The sequence below is a fragment of the Cebus imitator genome, unplaced genomic scaffold (genome assembly GCF_001604975.1).
Source record: "Cebus imitator isolate Cc_AM_T3 unplaced genomic scaffold, Cebus_imitator-1.0 Scaffold135, whole genome shotgun sequence".
Taxonomy (NCBI): Eukaryota; Metazoa; Chordata; class Mammalia; order Primates; family Cebidae; genus Cebus; species Cebus imitator.
Window position 1 is genome coordinate 2629409 of NW_016107450.1, and position 14876 is coordinate 2644284.

The following is a 14876-nucleotide window of genomic DNA, read 5'->3' on the forward strand; positions in this document are numbered from 1 at the left end:
ATAAAAAGAAAGACTGAAGGAAGGACCGTTAGGAAACATGCACATGATAAATGCTTTTTAATGCTCTGAAATTTTACGAGGGAGCTGCACATTTTGTACCTGTTGAGAACAGTTTTTTGCTTTTTGTTTTAAGGACTGTTTAAAGCTGGTTGGGCATTGATTGACAATGTATAGCAGTGCCTGATTATACCACGATGGTAAATCAAGACTCTGCCTTCACGGAGCTCCCATCAAGTGCTCCAACAGGAGAGACAAGGACGGCTTCTTAGAAGAGGAAGCTCAGGGGACAGGAGAGAGGGTAGGCGGGGAGGCCATGGAAACTATCCTGGGCAGAGGGCAGAGCCCTGGGGACCGGGAGTGACGGAACAAAAGCAGAAGGCCAGGCTGGAGAAAACAATGCTCTTCCTTTTTTTCCTGGGTGCTTGTGGAAGAGGCTCCACGCTGTGATATTTTATAAGATACTGCAGAGACACTTGCTATTGAGAATTTGTATCTGAAATGTGGACCAGCTTACTCTTCCCGCTGCTCTGGTACCGCAGCTGTCAACTCTAACCCTAATGTAACTGATTCCTTTGCAAGATGCAGGGCAGAGGCCGGTTTTCAAGAAATGCCAACTATTCCATTCCTATTAGGTTTTAAAACTGCCTTTCACTTCTGTTCTAAGCGGCAGTTGGGTAATCATAAAGCCTCACAGCTCAGACCAGTGCTCCTGTTCCCAGCAGCTCATTAGAACCACTGGTGGTGCTTTTTAAAAACACACATGCCCAATCTACTAAAGCTGAACTTAGGTATACGCTGCACTCAGCAATTGCACTCCCAGGTAAACACCCAACAAATGTAAAACTTCACCAAAAGGCATACAAAAATTTCATGGCAGCACTATTTATAATAGCGCCACAAAGAACCACCTAAGTACCTAGCAACAACTGAATGAGTAGATAAGTTGTAGTATATTCAAACAGTGGAATAGCATATAGCACTGAAAAGGAAAGAACTAATACAACACATACCATCATAGGTGAATTTTAGAAATACAATGTAGAGTAAAATAAGCTAGATGCGAGAAAACACATCCTGCATAATTTCATTTTAGTTTTATATAAAAAATCAGAAAAAAATTAACCCATATGTTAATCAGGATAGTGGCTATGTCTTGGAAGGATAGTAACTAAAGGGGGCCCTGGGGGCCTTCTGGGATTCTGGGTGCTGACTGCATGAGTGCGTTCACTTGGTGAAAAGTCATCAAGCAGAGTATTTATGATTTATACATTTTTCTGTATAATGTTATATTATTTCGTTAAAATTTTTTAAAACGACATCTGCCTAAATTTTACCCCCATATACTCAATTTCAGTCAATCTGGAATGAAACCCATTTACCTGTATTTTTTCAAGATTCTCGCGCCAGGCACAGTGGCTCATGCCTGTAATCCCTACACTTTGGGAGGCCAAGCCAGTGAGGATCACGTGAGGTCAGGAGTTTGTGACCAGCCTGGCCAAAATGGTGAAACCCCACTCTACTAAAGATACAAAAAATTAGCCAGGCATGGTGGGGCACACCTGTAGTCCCAGCTACTCAAGGGAATTGCTTGAACCCTGGAGGTGGAGGTTGCAGTGAGCTGAGATTGTGCCACTGCCCTCCAGCCTGGGTGACAGAGCAAGACTCAGTCTCAAAAAAAATGATTCTAGGTGTTTCTATTGTACATCCAGTTTCAAGAATCACTGACTAGGATTACCATTGGTTTTAATTTCCTGGATTTAATCTCCTTTGTTTGCATATTAAAAGAGTTTACTCGTTGCTTTTCTTTTCATTTTTTCTCCCTCAAAATAAGAGTAAAATAGTCAGCCAGGCATCTCCATGCCACTGAAATGAATGGAGGCCGGAAAGGTAGTACTTGCTCAGTGTCGGTATTTGATTTGCAGAAGTATTTGTACTCTGGAACTTCAAGAATCCCTCACAAAATTAATTCATTCAATTAGCCAAACGTTTATTGAACCCCTACAATAATAAGAGCTAACGATTACTAACTTTATGAAGCATTTCCCTGGGCTGGGCATGATCGTCTATCCTTTGCTTATGTTCTAGGGTTAAGTGTGGAGGTTCTGGAGCCAGGTGACCCTGCAAAACTCTGGCTTTGTAACTTAGTTGTGTGACTTTGGGAACGTTACTTTGCCAGTCTGTGACTCAGTTTCCCCCTCCATAAATTAGGGATCATAATAATATTGATTCTTGAAGTTGGGCTGAGGAGTAAATAATGTTTAGCCCCCTACTGTAAGTGCGTGCTGCCTACTGTAGCAAGTGCTACATATATATAAGCTATTCATTTTCACAAAAGCCTGGTGAGATGGCTGCTTGAATAATGCTAATTTTGTAGTTGAAGAAAGTAAGCTTAGGGAAGTTACACAACTTGTCCAAGGTCATACAGCTGGCAAATAGCAAAATCAGGATTCCAAGCCAGGTTACCTAATCCCAGCACTGGGATATGCTGCCATTACTCCCTCTTTCCTATGCGGACATATTTCTTTCTGGGTCTGTGTTTTGATAGACACAGGATTTAAATTTCTTTCTTTCTTTGTTTTTTTTTTTTTTTTTTGAGACCGAGTCTCGCTCTGTTGCCCAGGCTGGAGTGCAGTGGTGCAATCTTGGTTCACTGCAAACTCTGCCTCCCAGGTTCAAGCAGTTCTCTGCCTCAGCCTCTCGAATAGCTGGGATTACAAGCGCCTGCCACCATGCTTGGCTAATTTTTGTATTTTTAGTAGAGAAGGGGTTTCACTATTTTGGCCAGGCTGGTCTTGAACTCCTAACCTTGTGATCCACCCGCCTCGGCCTCTTAAAGTGCTGGGATTACACGCATGAGCCAATGTGCATGGCCAGGGATTAACTTTCTAAAAAGAAGATTCTGCTAAACAGATCTTTCAAGAGCCTCAAAAGCAAGACTATTTCATGAGCCAACTCATAGTGACAAGCACAGCCGCTGCAAGTGAAAAGGGGAGCTCTTCCCAGTTAAGCTCCATCTGTCAAGGTGGGATGGAATGGGTAAGCTTTTTTGCTCCCTGAAGTCAAAAATACTTTTTTTTTTTGAGACGGAGTTTTGCTCTTGTTGCAATGGTGCAATCTCAGCTCACTGCAACCTCTGCCTCCTGGGTTCAAGCAATTCTCCTGCCTCAGTCTCCTGAGTAGCTGGGACTATAGGTGCGCACCACCATGCCCAGATAATTTTTGTATTTTTAGTAGAGACTGTGTTTCAGTGAGGCTAGTTTTGAACTCCTGACTTCATGATCCTCCTGCCTCAGCCTCCCAAAGTGCTGGGATTACAAGTGTGAGCCACCGTGCTTGGCCAAAAATACTTTTTAAAAAGGAGTTTGTTGTGCCTTGTTGCATAATACTGAGCAGTATTTATAGAACATGAAAATGAATATGAAAACTTTTATTTTGATTCATGGCCTCTTAGAAGTAAGTGGTGCTTTCATTAATAATTCTGACTTGACTTTTTCCTCCCAGGTTACTGGAAGTTTTTAAATGTTACAAATATGTTTCCTACTAGGGTTAGGGAATGAAGAGTGAAGAGGTAGAAAGAAGGAGGAAGCACATTCCTAAAGACACTAACACTGCCCATTTCTTTTTCTTTCTTTTTTTTTTTTTTTGAGACAGAGTTTCACTTTTGTTGTCCAGGCTGAAGTGCAGTGGCATAATCTCAGCTCACTGCAACCTCCATCTCCTGGGTTCAAGCGATTCTCCTGCCTCAGCCTCCCAAGTAGCTGGGATTACAGGCATGCGCCACCATGCCCAGCTAATTTTTTTGATATTTTCAGTAGAGACGGGTTTCTCCATGTTGGTCAGGCTGGTCACGAACTCCCAACCTCAGGTGATCCGCCCATCTCAGCTTCCCAAAGTGCTGGGATTACAGGTATGAGCCACCGCACCCAGCCAACACTGCCAATTTCTGTAAAAGCAATTCCATGTATTGAGAGCTGCCATCATGTAATAGATAGCAGGGGGTATTCGGTCCTTGATACTGTTAATTAGATATGTAAAGATTGCATTTTTTTTGGAGTTCAATTTAAATAAAAACTTTCATTAAACAATATCTCTCAGTAAAAACTTAGGTCTTAGCAATTAATAGGCAAAACTGTGTTACCTAAGATTTTTATTATATTGATTCCAAAATAATTAGGTTGGCAAAAAGCATGGTGAATATCTCTCCCCACGTTAATACAAAGTGCTGCTATCATTCTGTTGTTTTTTTTAAAGATGGCTGCATCTTACCATGAAATATATTTCCAAGTTTTGCCAAGTATTAAGGTGATTGATTTTATTTTTCTTACCAGGAATTTAGGTTTATCTTACTTTTTTAATAGCCTGTTTAAATACAAACCTGCTTTCACAGGCCTCCTGCCACCCGAAACTCTCCCTGTTCAGCACAGAGATTTCTTGCTGATCACATTTTCCCCTATTCTTTTCTTTAAGCAAACGCTGAAGGCTTTCAGCAGCTGCCCGAGATATCACTTTAAAACCCCTTAAGGCAGTTTGAAAGGCTTCCAAAAAAGCATGACATTCAATCAAAGTTCAGTAAGGAAAGTTTTAATGAATAAACTTAGTAAATTAGAAAGCACTGCGGCAGAGTGATTAACTCTCATTTGGGCATTAGTGTTGAAATTAATTAAAATGTTTAAGCCATAGGAGGCAGGCTACCTCGTCAGGACCTGGCTCTGCCCTCGGAGTCAGTCTGGATCCAGGAGTGATTCATCTTACACAGATGAGAGGGGGATAAAAGGAAAAGAACAGTCAGGACAAATGTGTTTTCAATGGTGCTTAGCAGCAGGAGACCACTGGGACTTCAGAGCAATGCTGCTGGAGTGTGACATCATAATACGGTATGTACACTGTGGAGTGGAGTGAAAAGGACTTTGCACTTACATCCTTGCTCCCTCTCCTTTCGATTGGATGCCATGTATATTCATTTCTCTGCCAGGCAGAATGCTGCAGTTAGCTGTCTTCAAGACCACTCACAAATTAGCTCTGTTTCCCTGACTCTTTTTAAACCTGCTTGCCACCATTGATGTTCATGCAGTGACATAAAGAGGTAGGCTTGGTGTCCTGGTGGATTTCTCTAAGATCAACTCCATAGAATGTATAAAAATATAATCGCTTCAAACAGACTCTCAGACACACAACAACGGATTTATTGTTAAATTCCCTTGACAATATGCAGGGCAGAAACCATCTTTTCAAGAAACCCAAAATGTCCCATTCCCGTTAGGTTTTAAAATATCTCGTAAGCTCGATTTCTTTCCAGAACTATGGGTCTGTGGATCTTCTTATAGAAACCCATTACCATGTGGCTGTTTAACAAATCCGTGCCGGCTTAAAATCATAAATGACAGCCCATTTCATAAAGAGAAAAGTCCTCTTTGACAGGAAAACAATCTCAGTTGGTTCTCCTTGGATAACAAACGGACTTGCTTCAGGCCCGGCACCATAGCTGTTTCTGAAATAGTGTGGCGATGGATTGCCATTCCTATTTCGGGGGTCCTAATTAAGGAGCTTTCAGAAATTAGTAACCACCTGCAAGTCTGAATTATTTCCACCAGGAGAAAATTATCATGATTTGCAAAGATCTACATTCATAACTTTAAAAACTGTCCGTCTTCCTTATGTTTTGCTGGTATAGATTTCTTGTCAGCCTCAATGTCAGAGGTCACTGCCAGAGTGTCCCTTTGGTACCCATTAACTATAACCAGCAAACTTGTTCACTATTGATCCACTATGTCTAAGTATCTATTATGGTGGATATAAAAGGTGGCTTCACATCTTTCTAAACAGATAATTCATAAAGGCCAAGGGGTCATGGCTCGTGATATATTATTCTTTCACTGTATTTGTGACTGAATGAACAAAGAGAGAGAGGATGCAAAAGGGGTGCCAAGGGTCATGAGTGTTAGACTAGAGAGGTAGAAAGTTGTGCGTCAATTGGACACGTTAACATCCATAGAAATAATAAAAGGCATTAATAATATTTGTTCATGACCTCATTATCAATTCATTCTACTCAGAAGCAGAGGTTCCTAAGCGAATGAAGACAGAGTCGATTTTTTACCACCAAAGTTCAGTTGCAGTTGAACTCTAAACTGGAAGTCAACTAGAGACAGTAAAATATATTCCAGTAGGCATATATTGGGTCCTGGGATTGATACGTTTTGCGGGCAGTGCATCATTTGGGGCAAAGCAACTGTTTGGGGAACAGAAGCCTCACATAGAAAGTGTTAAGGGTCTGCAGGGCCCCGATGGGCTCAGCACATCACCACGTTCCTTTGGGATTGCTTGATTCATCATGTTATTTAACCTCCGCTGGTTCATATTGAACATTCAGCAATACACTACAGAGGCCATTGCTAATGTTCCACATGTTCCCAGCTTAAAGGAAAGCATCTCATTAGGAGAACAATAAGGATCTAATGAGTGAGCCTTGCTCAGAAGTTAGCTGACATTGGGCTCATTTAATGCTGTTTATGGTCTTCTACCCACTGGAGAACCCGGAGATGGCGCGCTTTCTCAAGACTACAGTTTGGAGGAAAGTAAATTGAGATGAATCATGGTGAGATGAGATAGTTAAAATGTCATGCTCCATAAGTTTGAATGCATCCTTCAAGTTCTGAACAGTAAAATGCAACTGAACACTGAAACAAGAGAAACAAAGAAAAAGCAGATAACTAGCAAAACAAACCTGCCTTCTTGGACAAGGATGCTTCATGGGGGAACCAAAAACATCTTTTCGGAGCCCTCCTTGAATATGCACCAGCATGCACACACACACACACACACACACACACGCGCGCACACACACACACACACACACGCACACACACACACACACCCTCCCAAATTTCCTTCCTTTGCCACCAGACTTCAATACATTAAAGCCTTTTAAACAACAACAATTAAAAAAAAAAACCTATTTTGGATCAGGGATGACACATCAAGATTGTAAGATTTTATTTTAGAGACCAACAATAAACCACTAGCTTTATTTCTGTTTACAAACGTGAGCCAGTCCCTAGACTGACTGGGTAAATTATAAATTGTCTCCAGTAAATGTGGGAGCCAGCAGTCATGTGTTTCTGAATCAGGATAGACCTTTTTAGCTTAAGGAGTGTGTCAAGGAGAGGCTTGGGGGTTGGGAGGGTGGGATATGGGAGCTGCACAGTGGCTTTGCCAGTTTCTCCTTCCAGAACCCCATTCACTTCAAGTATCTACAAACTCGATGACCTCTCTAAGTTAGAACATCCTAAGAGAAATCCAAGAATGACCTATTTCCTGGAAGCCACCAATCTAAGTGAATAGTCTAACCCTGGGGATAGCTTTTCTTCGTTATGTGAAACCCCAGTCATTGAGACAACTGAGGTCCTGGGGGAATTTTCCTTCAATGTCCGTGGTTCTCAATCTTTTTGTGAAACAATGACCCTTTTGAGACCATAACAAAAACTATGACCCCTCTCTTGAGGAAAATATTGATATGCACAAAATTTTGCATATGTTTGAGGGATTCATAGCATTCCTCAGATTGCCACAGGTTAAGAATGCTATTCTAAATAGGGGAAGAAAGAAAGAAAGAGAGAAAGAGAGAAAGAGAAGAAAGAAAGAAAAGAAAGAAAGAAAGAAAGAAAGAAAGAAAGAAAGAAAGAAAGAAAGAAAGAAAGAAAGAAAGAGAGGAGAAAGAAAGAAAGAAAGAAAGAAAGAGAGAGAAAGGAAGAAAAAAAGCACAGATAGAATTGCCCTTCCTTCTTCAAGAAAGAAAAAAAATCAAAGCTTAGAGATGAGCTAGCCATTGTAACCCCAAACTCCAAATAATATTGTCCTTAATAATAATAACCAAGTGTCATGTAAATGGTCTCTGTGGACATCTCTAGTCTTCATAATAATTTTTATTTTTATTTAATGTTTGGAGATGTTGTAAAAAGTGACTACTGTTTAAAATGTGACCTCTGTGAGGTTTAAAACCTACTGAATCAGATGAGATATGAAAGCGTTCAATATAATGTATGACTTAAAGCTATGTTTTTTAAACTTTAATAGGAAATGTCTGACTCTTAGATCACTGTTTCTAAAGCCTGGCAGACAGAAACATGTCTTTTAAAAAGGTCTAATTTATATACCAAATAGAGATCCAGCAGGTAGAAATGATGCCTTTCCTTTTTACCTTGTGCCAACCAGAATCTTTCATCAGCTTTGAATACACCTCAGCTCCGGCAATATTTTAAGCATGCTAACTCATCTCATTTATTTTCAAAGGTTTTTCAAGCACTGTGCTAGACAATGGGATACTAAGATAAGCAAATCATGGTCTTTGTTCTTGAGAGGCTTATAGTACTGGGGAGGACAGGTGTGTGTGAACACCACCTACACAGCTATGGTGGGGGCTTAAACAGCACCCATTCCCTTCTTCCTCCCTCCTGACAGGATTCTCTCTCTCTCTCTCTCTTTTTTTTTTTTTTTTTTTTTTTTGAGACAGGATCTCACCATGTCACCCAAGCTGGAGTGCAGTGGCATAATCTTGGCTCACTGCAACCTCCACCTCTCAGGCTTAAGGATTCCTCTCACCTCAGCCTCCCTACTAGCTGGGACTACAGGTGTGCACCACCACACCTGGCTAATTTTTGTATTTTTCTATAGAGACAGGTTTCACCATCTTGCCCAGGCTGGTCTTTAACTCCTGGGTTCAAGAAATCCACTTACCTTGGCCTCCCAAAGTGCTGGGATTGCAGGTGTGAGCCACAGTGTCCAGCCCAGAACTCCATTTTAACTTGAGCACCTACCCCTCCTGTACATAAGCTGTGTGATATTAGGAAAGCTGACCCACACTGGACTATACCAGTCATGGTAATCCTATACATACCCTTGTCTGTAATTGGTTCAGGCAACATGGCTTCAGCCTATTGCTTAATTGGTGATGGTAATTGGTCCAGGGATGAGCATGTGACCTAAAGCCCTCATCACATCAAAGGGAAGGACAACTTCAGGGAAGGCTCTCTCTCTTCTCTTCTATGCATGTTGCCCCAATTGTTATTAGCAACTGTCTTGTTACCACTGGGGAGATGGGCCTGAGGACAAAACAAAGATATCTGGGATGGCAGATCTGAGAAAATTTCAGAAACCCTGATTATATCACATCTGAAGCCCAGTCTACAATCCAAATGGCCTTTATGTGAGATCAATCTACTATTTTCTTTTTGTTTAGTCTTCTTTGGGTAGGGCTTTCTGTTCTATGCAGACCAAAATCTTCCTGACTGTCATCCCTGCTATTGGAGAGTGAGAGTACCCATGGTATGCTACAAAAATCTTCAGAAAAAGCCACAGAGGGTGGACGCAATCATTCTGGTGGGAAGTTTCTGGAGAAGGGGATACTTGAGCTGAGTTTTACAGGTTGAATAGGAGTTGACTGAGCCCATATAAAGGGGAAAGGGGTTCTAAAGAGAAGAACAAGTGAGCAGAGGTGTGCCGGTGTCTTCGAGGTTGTTGGGAGAGCTGTATGGCTAGAGTGAAATGGGTATTCAGAGGATGTTTTGGAAGATGAGACAGAAGAGGTGGCAAGGGCTGGATCATGAAGGGTCTCACTTTCCATGTGAATGTGGATTTTCTATCAAAGGTAACTGGGAGCCACTGAAGGATGTTAAGCTAAGCGGCATGGTCAGTGTAGCATTTTAAACAGGTTGCTGGTGGCCGCTGTGGAAGGTGAGTTGGGAGTCGAAGGTGAGTTGGACAGTTCTGGAGAAAGGGGGATCAGTTCGAGAGTCTCCATTTTGCTGGAATTCTCTGTCATCCTCTCCCAACAAGGGGCAGAAAATGTGGACTCTTTCTGGACAGTTCAGAGAAGGGAGCTGTGAAGGCTGATTCAGATCCAGGTTGGTGCTCAAGATATAGAACACTGCACAGGGTCTTAGAATGAGCCCCTTACTTGCTGTGTGGCCTCAAGCTAGCTGCTTAACTTCTCTGAGATTTCATTTCCTTGTCTATAAAATGATGATCCTAATACCTACCTTGCACTGTTTTGGTGAGTAAAATAACACTTATAAGCAGATAAGGCCACTAGACAGTAGAAACTAGATTAAGGACTCACTGGATGACTGAGGGACTGGATGACATGAATGGTTTTTCCTACTTATATTAAATACGTGGTTATAGACTTCAAAACGGCAGGCCTAGTACTCTGGGAGACGTTCCCACCAGATGAACAAGTTAACCCAGCTACTTTTTGAGATAAGTTTAATTCTCATGGAATTTTTTTAAATGAGGGCAGATCTGCCCACAGGGATTACAGAAGCTTCTGCTCAGCCATTAATTAAAACAACATGCTTTGAAGCCCTGTGGATACGTAGCGCTCCATTCTTGGAGCTCAAGAGGAAGCATTATTATAAATTGCTTTGAAAGGAACTGATTAGGGGTTTTCCATATGATACCCACAAAGGGCATGAGAGATTAGGTTTTGGCCTGAACTCAAGGCAGGCCCAGTTGGTTTGGACAGCCTACAGGTACAGGAACTGAGAAAGGTGCCTGTCTGTGCTCCTTTTCATAAGCCAGATCCTTGGGTCTCCCGAGTTGACTGTGCCCATTCAGGGGTGGTAAGACAGAAGAAAGGGCTAGGGTGGGACAGTGGGGAGCTGGTGCCCACCTGCAAATGCTTGGAGGTATAACGTGCAGTGATTGAGAGATTTGCCCTCAGAGGCATCCAGGTTTTTGAGTTCTGGCTTGCTCACTTACTAGCTGTGTGACCTCGGGCAAGTGACATAACTTCTCTGAGCTGTGACTTTTTTCATTTGGAAAAATGTGTTTTGTTTACTCCAGTTCTACAAAGTGGAGTAAATCTACTCCTAGGGTTATTATGTAGATTAAATAAAGCATTTATGTAAAGTATATAAGCACCATAGTTTACAACAGATGGTTCATAAACATAGGTTATTATTATTTATAATGAACATCTGTAATGTGAGGTCTGTCCATCAAGTAGCTGCTCCCTGATTTCCTTTTGGGGAATTACCTTTCCTGATTAGGTGTAGTCTTGGTGCCCTCTAGTGTGCTGACTGTCCACCTTAAAAGCTGAAAGGGTCCATGGAGGCTCTGCCCACCAGACTTTCCTTTTACCGTGTTGTACAACCAAGATGTGAGCATGTCACCTGAGCTCAGCCAATCAGAGTCTCTCTCCTGAGACCTTGAATCAAAGCAAAGGTAGAAAGCACAGTGAGGTAGTCCTTGAAGAAGACAGTCTTCACTTCACTTCTGTTGTGCCTCAAACCGTTCCTACATAGTCTCTGTTCTCTCAAAGGGCCAGAGTCCATTTCTGTTGCTTGCAACCAACGAAATGAGACACCATTGCTTTCTGCCTCTAGGAAATGAGTGTTCCCCTTCACAGCCCGCTCCGCTGCTTGCCTCATCTTTACTCCAATGCGTGGGGCACCGCCACCACGGCCCTTCCTAGAATGTTCCCCAAACACAGCCTAAATTTTTATAGCTTCATGCCTGTTTTCAAGATGTCCTTTCTGTTTGGATGTCCGTATTCAGCCCTCATCCACCAACAGGCAATTCTAACTCATTCTTCAAGGCCTGGCTCAAATGGTGCTTGCTCGGGAAAGCTTCTGTGACTGCCCCTGACCCAGCAGTACAAACACATTTCATTTCTTCTGCTTTTTTCATGCTTGCATTGAAGCATTTGCTACATTTGCCATGTTGTCTCACAGTTAGGTTATTTGCTGCCATCTAGACTGTGTGCTCTTTGGGAATGGCCTTGTTCATTTTTGTGTCTCCAGTACCTAATTCAGAGCAAGAGCATGAAGCATTTTTGTTGAATGAATGAAGAAAAGACATTTCTTACAAATACATGACTTGTACAATTTTATATGCAAACACATGCAGGGCATGTCTAGATAATTTCAGAACAGCAGGCCAATTCTATAGACCACCCGGTTCTCCCAGCAGTGGTAAGAAACGCGTCGTTGTCTCAGTTAGCCAAACTGGATTTGTCCAAAAGTTCAAGGTCATTGTTTCAGCTTCTTTGAGAGTTACAGAGCAACATAATTACATAACACTAGTAACTAAGTTTTCTATGGCCCTGACCACATCCCAAGCACCACATCAATATTAAGTCATGTAATCCTCATAGCAATCCTATGAAGTAGATTCTGCTATTTTCCTCATTTCAGACATGAGGAAGCTTAGGCACGGTGAGGTCGAGTCACCTGCTCACAGTTACATGGATGCCCAGTGGAAGAGCTGTTTCCTGCCTCAGCCGTGCTCTTCCATACAATGCTGCCTCCTCTGAATCCCAGAGGAATGAGCAGACTCAGCAGTCAGCCCAGTTTCACAGCTTGGGAGTTGGACGCAGGACAGGGTGGCTGCATGTGGAGATCTGCTCATCTTGTAAGGAGCACTGACAGTGAGTACAGGTTTGGCTAAGCAATGGGGTTGTAATGGAGACAGAGCAAGATCCTTCCGTGACATTTGATCATTCTGAGCCCCAAAAATAACCCTCATGCCAGTAAGGGGTCACATCATTTGCCTTGGCTAAACTCACCCAGCTGGATTTGGCTGGCAGTAGAGGGTAGTTCAATGCTTAAGCTTTTAAGTCAGAGTACTGACTGTAAGGCCTGGCTCAGCTGTACTGTGTGTGATCGTGGGCTCATTATTTAACTGCCGAGTGACTCAGTTTCTTCACCTGTAAAATGGGGCATAATAAGTCTCCATGTTGTAGAATACTTATGAAAATTAAATGAGATAATTACATGGAAATCACTTGGTATGTCTGGCACCTATTAAGTGGTAGTATTATACAAACATTAGTACAAAAAATTTTGCTGATTATGGGATATTTAATGACCAGTAGCATGTTGGATCTTTCAGGGAGCAATGAGAAGCAAAAGAGTAGGGCTGAAAAGTGAATGTCCACCCTCTTTGCCAAGCAAAGTACAGTCCTTAAGAATTTACTACACTGCCTGAAATTCCAGGTCTGGCCACCTAAGTTCTCCAAAGGATTCCACTGGGCATGAGCACAAGATAGGGTTCGTAGTTTTTACACCCAGTAATCCAGGGCTGACAGCTCAATAGGATTATTTAGTGCAGCAAACCCAGCATCCTGTTTACTGGTCTTTTCCCTCTTCTGATTTCCAATTGAGGAAAAAAAAAAAAAAAAAAAAAAAACCTTCAATGATAAATTTGGCCAAAAGCCTTATTTTATTACTGGTGCCTGTTGCGAAAGAGCTGATATTTCTCACAAATTCTGAGCTGTGAGTTGTGACAGCCAGTGCTTGGGTGAAGTTAACACCTGCCTCATCCTTAAGGAGAAGAAGCGAGGATGTGATTTGCCTCCCCATATCCCAGGGGTCAGAGCACAACACATGTGCTCTGACCCCTGGGATTTTGGGAGGGGGATTCCCAATCCGCCAGTTCATTTAAGCTTCCAACTTCACGGATTCCAGATTCAGATACAGAGAGCCTTCAAATGTGTTCTATAGAAACCAAACTTCATTGTAAAGCTCTCTATTAGCTGCAAAAAAAACAAATACGTAAAAATAAAGTATGTTTTAAAGTAAGAAATATATTCTCTTAATGCATCTATCTGTCTCAGCTTTTAATAACCCCAGTTTACTTGGTTTGCAACTGAGACCCATTTCCTGAGAGGTCTTTGGGTTGAAGATTGGGGTAGAAGTGAGTATAGGCATAGAGGGTATTATTGTACTCCGGGAGCCTCCGACACACTTAGAAACACATGAATAAGCCCTCTCCATGGAGGATTCAATAGGATGAAAATAATCCTCATGTTACCCTCTCTCTATCCCTCATACCTGGGACGTGAGAATTATGCACTAAATAACGATCTCAAAAGGCAAATGGCACAGAATGTGGGAACCTCTTGGGATGGTGTGTAGGTGTTGTCACTCCACAGCTGGCATCAGGGTGAACTTCCACCACTGGGATATGGAACAATTTGTAATGTAGCAATCAATGGAAATATGACGAAGTATTCACTTAGCAGGAAACTGGTAACTGCAGGCATCGCCAAACAGAACGATATCATGGCATGTCCAACATCCCAAGGGATTCTGAAGACATTCAGATGACGACCGAGCACTAGGCATCTTAAGAAGCCCCTGTGTGCCCCTTTGTGACTTGAGGTTGAAGTTAAAAATGATACCTTCTCCTCCACCCTGTTTTTGAGCTACATGGAAGGGAGGAGTGGTATAAAAATGCAGCCTCGGAAATGTAAAGACCCACCATGCTTGCCCGCTTCACCCCGGGTGAACAGCATTCGGCAGATTCTAATTAGGAAAATGTTCCACTGGGCTTTGTCCTCAGGGTGCGAGGGAGACCTGGGCTGTTGCCGAGCTGCATTTTGCATCGCCTGGATGATTGTAAAACTCCCTACTCGCCACCCCCGACCAACCAAGAAAACCCATCGGCTTAAGTACCAACCCCCCACCTCAGTTCTCATATACTTTCATCTTGTTCCCAGGATCCGCTAAAGTAAATAAGATGTCCACCCAGATAATGGAAACCCACCGGCTCTCAGTTAGTGCCTTTTCATGCCAATTAAACACATTTCACACAGTCATCGTAGATGCATCAATGACTGCATTCCGAGACGCCAATAGGGCCGCGGCAGACTTCAGCCTAGCAAATGAAATGTATTTCATGCGAGTTTTCTCTCTGTCTTATTCTAACCACTTGGCAACGGTCTCAATTGAAAACATTGATTCTGAAAGATATATATGAGTATATAAACTGATTAACCAGCTTATTTGCTGCTGATTACTAATAAAGATCTCAGAGTGCTTAATTTAAATTAATACTTCTTTAATGAAAATCCAGCTTAGAGCATAAAAACAATCTTG

General features: G+C 42.2%; 1 long non-coding RNA gene across 3 annotated transcripts in view; it reads left to right on the top strand.

The window, feature by feature from the left end:
• The first annotated feature begins 2910 nt into the window (after positions 1 to 2910).
• LOC119473136 overlaps positions 2911 to 14876 on the top strand; it is a 12717-nt gene continuing 751 nt past the window's right edge. The window contains exon 1 of one of the 3 annotated variants that reach the window (XR_005202327.1): positions 2911 to 3022. This is a non-coding gene — a long non-coding RNA (uncharacterized LOC119473136). Of the gene's footprint in view, positions 3023 to 4691; positions 4875 to 5035; positions 5084 to 14876 lie in introns of those variants that run through there. The other 2 variants (XR_005202328.1, XR_005202329.1) reach the window with 2 other exon arrangements.